Raw genomic sequence first — 6,814 nt, 5'->3', positions numbered from 1 at the left:
TCAGTTGTAGAAATGTTATTTCTGGGTCAGACAGACGCCATGTTCAAATGTTTTCCAACAAGCAGCAGGGTGGTACCCAGCCCTGCTTTATCATCTCTCTTCTTTTGAATCCCCAGGGTCCGTTTTCATAGTTGAAGCCAAAGAGAGTGAGTCAGTAGACTGCCCTCCTGGCTTGTTCCAGTGTTGTCTTCCTTAATTAGCAAAAACAGTACCCATTTAGAAAAGATGTTTGTGCCCTGGTGATGAAGTGCCTTCAAATTGAGTCACTTGCTAAAGAAAAATGTAGGACAATCTTACAAATTAATTTTAGCACAAGGGAATACAGTCCATGTGTGAAATTAGATCGACCCCAATAGAAGTGAGGCTAGGAGCCAGTGAGAGATTTTGAGCATCCCCCACCCTCATAAGCACTTCCTTCCCATCCCTGCCCAACACAGCAACTTACCCACCCCCAAAACTGAGTGGCTTTGGGCAAAGATTTCCTGATTCCTCATTGGAAAAGCAAGGAGAATAACAGTACCTACATCACTGAGTTGTAATGATTAAATCAGACATTTACAGAGTTTCTGCACACATGAGTGTCAGAAAGAAGTTGCTTCCCCTTCTCCCTTTTCCTTTTGGGAGGTGAACTCTTTAGTTCTGCTTTATGCTTGTCTCCCACTTTTCTCTGTGCCCATATATTTTTTCTGCGTAATGATGAGGGTCAATGTGCCAGGATGGGTTTTTGGCTTGGGTTTTTAAAAAAAGGGATTGTGTGCTAAAGGGATTATCTTGTTTAACATGGCAATTGCTGGAAATCTGTTAGTCCGGGATCCTACGGGATCAAGTGTGATAATGAAAATCAGAGCATTCCTGTCTGTTAATATTGTAGCATTCTGGAAGCTTTCTTTACTCCCTTCATGTATTCTGGAGCAAAGTACAAGTGTGCTTTCATTTCTCAGTTCACATTTTTAGCAGATAAAAGCAAATCTTTTAAAGCAATTATTCAAGCAAGATTGGAGGATTCTTCTGTTTTTTTTTTTTTTTTGCAAATAGCAGATATCATTTTTCTTGCCCTTTTTACTAATTAAAAATGTATTTACATAGATACATTCAGGATGTCAACACAATTCCTGTAACTATTTTTGCAATTCTATTCAGTCAATAGAATAATTATTTGAAAGTTTTGTTTTTTCCTCCTTTGGGAGAAACGTGGATTTTTCATTTCTCCTTCATAGAGATCCTTGTTCACCTTTACTGTGCCCTCAAATTTCCTTTCTCCTTAGCAGGTCTGTTCTTCTACATTTCTGAGCATGTTTCAGAAATCTCCAACAAATTAACTAAAACATTTGGTGCCTCTTCTTGTACTTCTCCCAACAATTTTGCACCAAAAAGTGTATAAGGATGACACTTTACCTCTTGGCTTCTTAGGATTTCCTTTGCTCATGTTTAGCTATTTCCCCAAAGCTTAGAAAATAATGCTGCTGATTCTTCTACTGCCATTACATAAGGAATAAATGGGAAGTAAGAGAAACAAAGGAAACAAATTTTGGAAGCAAATTCCAGGCTTCAATTCATCATGGATTTCCCAATGATTTATTTAAACCTATCCCATCTGCTCAAGACTTTGCTCCTCGGAGGGTTGAGGATAAAAGGCTTTCTAAGCATAGCTATTAACCCCCCATAGCACTACAGGTTACTTTGCTATGGGTTTAGCTTCAAAATGTATTTCTCAATTTTTCCTTTTAAGTTTTTGAATAGATTATACATGTACATGTTCCATTATTTTGTGGATCTGTGCAATAATATCATAATGCAATGTGCCTCAACTTGTGTTTGCTTTCACAACACTTTCTTCAGGAAGAACTACATCAGGTAAATTGACAGAAGTGTTCCTACATTCCCAGTTCCCAACCAACAGTCCCTGCCAGCACTTTCATCAGTTTGCTCATCTATCCCTTCCAAGATAGTTCATACATATACAACTACAGATGTACATGTGGTTTCTCCTTATTTTTACAGTCAGTACCATACTCATCACAATGTTTGGCAGCTTGTTTTTTCCACTAAACAATATGTCTTGGTCACTACAGTATTACATGTCAGTACACATTGGTTTCTTTTTTTTAATTTAATTTAATTGTATTTTAAAGATGTGGGGTACAATTACATAGGTGTCTATGTTTCAAAAGGATGGCTTTCTTTCCCTTCTTGTCTATGTGCATGTGTGTGAAGCTTTCGTTCAGTGATTTTTTTTTTTTTTTGGCATACCAAATACCCAGACACCTCTCTTTTAATACATAGGACAGTAGACATAAAAACTTAAGGTATCTGGTGTTTAGGAAGTGTTATTGACGAATGTTTGTGTCCCCCTAAAACTCCTGTGTTGAAGTGCTAACCCACAGTGTGGCTGTATTTGGAGACGAGGCCTCTAAGGAAGTAACTAATGTTAAATGAGGTCATATGAGTGGGGCCCTGATTCCATAGGATTAATGTCCTTATAAGAAGAAACACAGGAGAGCTCACTCTCCCTCTTTGAATGCATGCACCAAGTAAAGGCCATGTGAGGAAGCTATGAGAAGGTGTCTGTCTGTAAGCCAGGAAGAGAGCCCTCATCAGAAACTCAATCAGTTAGCACTTTGATTTTGGACTTTTCATCTCCAGTACTGTGAGAAAATACATTTCTGTGGTTTAAGCCACTCATTGTGTGTGTGTGTGTGTGTGTGTGTGTGTGTGTGTGTGTGTGTGTGTGTGTGTGTTATGACAGCCTGAACAGACTAATACGGCAAGGATTCTGTGATGACCCAAACTACTTCTCTGCTGCTTCCTTCCCTGACTTGGGACTTAGACATGTGTCCAGGGTGATTATTGTTGTCAGTAGAGTGTCACATTGGAAGTGTTTGTTTCTGGTCTCATTCTAGCACAATTTGATCCTAGAACTAGGTTTTCTTATTTTCCTATTCAGAGGATTCTTGAAGTCTTATGACATTAAATGCATTTTTAAACTGATAGTCTATGTTACCTTTCTTAGTATAGCCAAGCATCACTTAACAGGAACACATTCTGAGAAACACATTGTAAGGTGATTTTGTCGTTGTGCAAACATTGTATTGTGCACCTACACAAACCAGGATAGTCTAGGCTACATGATGTAGCCTATTGCTCCTAGGCTACAAAGCTGTATAGCATGTCACTGTACTGAATATTGTAGGCAGTTGTAACACAATGGTATTTGTTTATCTAAACATTTTTTAACTCAGCAAAGGCATGGTATGAATAAAATATTATACTCTTATGAGACCACTATAGTATATGCAGTCCATCCTTGATGAAAATGTCGTTATGTGACATATAACTGTATCCTTGCTTACTTATAAATTTCAAGGGAGTAAAGGCCTTTGCAGTAGGGATGAGGTACATGAAAATGAGTAGGGGGGCAGATTGACACCAGCAATAATCACATTAAAAAATGTCTTTTTGTCCTCTGATCTTATGGAAGGGTATATCAATAAATTGCTATTGACTAGAGATTTGTTTCTTAGATGTATTTGGCAATGGTCATGTTTCCAGAGTAAACAACTATTAAGAGTCATAGAGCTTTAGGAAACAGCTGTAAATGTTTGTTGCTTAGAAATTATCCAACTAATCATCCTTGTTCAGAGCAACCTAATTTTCTTTTATAGATTCCTTTCTAATTCTGTATCATGGTTCTAGGAGGAAGTGCAGGGGCCTCTTATTACCAGGAATAACCTTGAGAAAGACAAGAGACGTAGGTTTATCCATTGGACGCTGTCACCTGGACCTAGTCTCTAGAGAGAGTGATATCCCATGGTGGCAAGGTTACCAGCAGAGGCTCATGCCAACAGTGAGGTTTCAGGCAATGCAGTTGAGTCTTGCTGTGTGACAAACCTTTGCTGCCAGCAATATCTCTTTACATCTGAACAAGAGGGTCCCCTGGGTTTTGGAGTGCTCCACTTGGATTTCGTCTGACTTCTCCTCTGCTCACCCAGAGTCCATATTCTAGGCTATACTCTGGATACCCAGGATCCTGGAATTCCCTGCCCAAGACCCCAAGCCTGGTGAGAGAAGCCTGCACTTGCAGGTCTTCAGGGTAGCCAGGAGCATCTGTTTCAGAAGGAGAGTAATTAATAGAAAGAGTTTGAATAAGAAGGCTGGGTATTCTCACCAGTGTGCATGAGGCCTCTTGTGGGGTGGAATGGAACTGGGGCTATCATGAACAAGTGGGTGGGTTGTAAGATCAGGCCATGGACTCCATTTGTACTCTTGCCTTGAATATAAGGAGGGAGGCTGGCTGGGCTCAGTGGCTCAGCCTGTAATCCCAGAACTTTGGGAGGCCGAGGTGAGTGGCTTGCCTGAGCCCACGGGTTCAAGACCAGCCCGGGGAACTTGGCAAGACCTCGTCTCTGCAATAAATAAAAAATTAGGCATGGTAGTGTGCTCTTATAGTTCCAGCTACTTGGAGGTGACATGGAAGGATCAACAGAGAACAACAACAAGTTGATGCCGTGAGCATGCTGCTGCACTCCAACCTGGGCAAGAGAGTGAGACTCTAATTCAAAAAAAAAAAAAAAGGAGAGAGCCTGGCTCTGGTCTTGATGCCTCAACTTCTGTGGAGCAGCCTTGGTTTCAGCCTGTTTTCCTAACCTTTAGCCTCCTATGGATTCTGTGAGCCCCTGAAAACCTTCTAAGGAATGTTTTTGCTTAATATAGTCAGAGTTGGTTTCTGTTGTTTACCATCAAGAATACAAACTGAAAGACAAATCTTAAGGAAATTCATCCTTCCTTCCATCCAGTAAAGTCTTTGTCTCCTCAGCACCCTGGTTAGCATCATGTTTTCTGAAGGTTAAGCATCTACGTTAGAGGTCACAATCACATCTTGTGAGTCACACCCAGCCTCTGCTTCATCATCCAGCAGGATCAGAAAAGGGCAAACAAATAGAATTGATAAGTATCTAAATAAAATTTTAGCGAGTTGTCATCCATATTCCATTTGTTCTGGAAAAATGACAATCTCCAACACTTAAACTAGTAAATATTGTTAAAGAAAATTCACCTTTATTTATTTTTATTTTACTTTATTTTTAATTAATTAATTTATTTTTGAATCAGGATCCCACTCTGTTGCCCAGACTGGAGTGCAATGGCATGATCACAGCCACCATAACTTCGACCTTCTGAGTTCAGGCGATCCTTCCACCTACTGAGTAGTTGGGACTGAAGGTGTGCACCACCACACCCAGCTAATTTTTTGATTTTGTAGAGATGAGGCTTCACTTTGTTGCCTAGGCTGGGCTCGAACTCCTAGGCTCAAAGCAATTCTCTTGCCTTGCCCCCCCCCCCCAAGTTCTAGGATTACAGGTGTGAGCCACTACTCCCAGCCTCACATTTTTTTTAAAACAAATGATTTTTGTGATGCTTTTTAAGTCACATCCACTTCAAAATCTTTGAAATTCATCAATCTTTCTTTTTTTGGAAGTATAAAGGTCTTTATTTCAGTTAAAATTAATATTTCTATAATCAGGATAAAACAAAGACATATTCTTATCTTGAGTTCATTATTTCAGGTAATTTATACTCTAAATGACTTCCATGAATATTAGAGTTCCCAAGTGCCATTTGAATACTTGCCTGTGTGCTTCTGGAAAGTTTCTGTAGCTTTTTCTTGGTAGGAATTTCAATTTTTCTGAATTATTTCCTTCCCTTCAGGTATTCCTTTTTTTATTGTTCATAAAAGACTGGATCATGATAGTAAGCAGTTAGACATTCTTCCAATGCAGAATTTTCTTTCCAGCATTTTACTACCATAAGGATTCCAGAGTTCTTGTAACATTTAATAACATCTTGAACTTATTCAGAATGCCTCTCTCTGGCCATTTGTCTCATTTTAGGGATCAAAACATCTTTTTTGACATGCCTGAGATGTTACTGGGGTCGAGCGACATCTTGGCAGTTGGAGAAGAAGGCAGTTGCGTGGTGGCTCTGGGGCAGAGCAAATCCATCAATCTTTCTCAAAGGCCTTTATTACTTCAGCATTTTCTTTTAGAAGTGTTTATATGTATGGTGTTTACTTATTCAAACATCTTAACTCCCAAATTGGAAAATGTCAGATCTTTGAGGCCAGGAACTGTGTCTGAGTCATCTCTTTAGCACAATGTTGTGCACACAATAGGACCTCAGCAAATATGTGTTGAAATCATACTTTATTTGGCATTTATAATAACTACTATATGCTTATTTAGCATTTTCCTTTTTTTGAGTTGGAGTCTCTGTTGCCCAGACTGGAGTGCGGTGGCATACTCCCAGTCACCGCAGCCTCAACCTGCTGGGCTGTGGCGATCCTTCTACCTCAGCCCTCCAAGTAGCTGGAACTACAGGCGTGCGCTACCATGCCCGGCTAATTTTTTGATTTATTGTAGAGATGAGGTCTCACCAAGTTGCCCAGGCGAGTCTCGAACCCAGCTCAGGCAATCCACTCACCTCAGCCTCTCAAAGCACTGGGATTACAGGCTGAGCCACCAAGCCCAGCAATTTAACATTTTACATGTGTTGATTTAATACCAGTCTCTATTGACTGCAGAAAAATAGATTGAATTTAAAATAAATTATATATATGTAGCTTATATATATAAGTTGTAAGTAATGTATAACTTACATATATATGTAACTTATATATATAATTTATTCTATAAGTATAAATATATTTTATAAATGGTGGTATATATATGTGTATACACACACACACACACACACACATATATATATAGCACTATTCTATAATAAAGGTTTGAGGCACATTTAAGCGATTATTAGTAAT

The 6,814-nt window shown here is 39.2% G+C and overlaps 1 pseudogene; it reads right to left on the bottom strand.

Moving 5' to 3' along the window:
* Nucleotides 1-5,541: 5,541 nt before the first annotated feature.
* On the bottom strand, nt 5,542-5,942 carry LOC110594410 (annotated as a pseudogene).
* Nucleotides 5,943-6,814: the final 872 nt, after the last annotated feature.

The sequence above is a fragment of the Carlito syrichta genome, unplaced genomic scaffold, assembly GCF_000164805.1.
Source record: "Carlito syrichta isolate Samal-C Ts95f unplaced genomic scaffold, Tarsius_syrichta-2.0.1 Scaffold315172, whole genome shotgun sequence".
Lineage (NCBI taxonomy): Eukaryota > Metazoa > Chordata > Mammalia > Primates > Tarsiidae > Carlito > Carlito syrichta.
The sequence above is the reverse complement of the archived record's forward strand: the minus strand, read 5'-3'. Positions and strand labels throughout refer to the sequence as shown.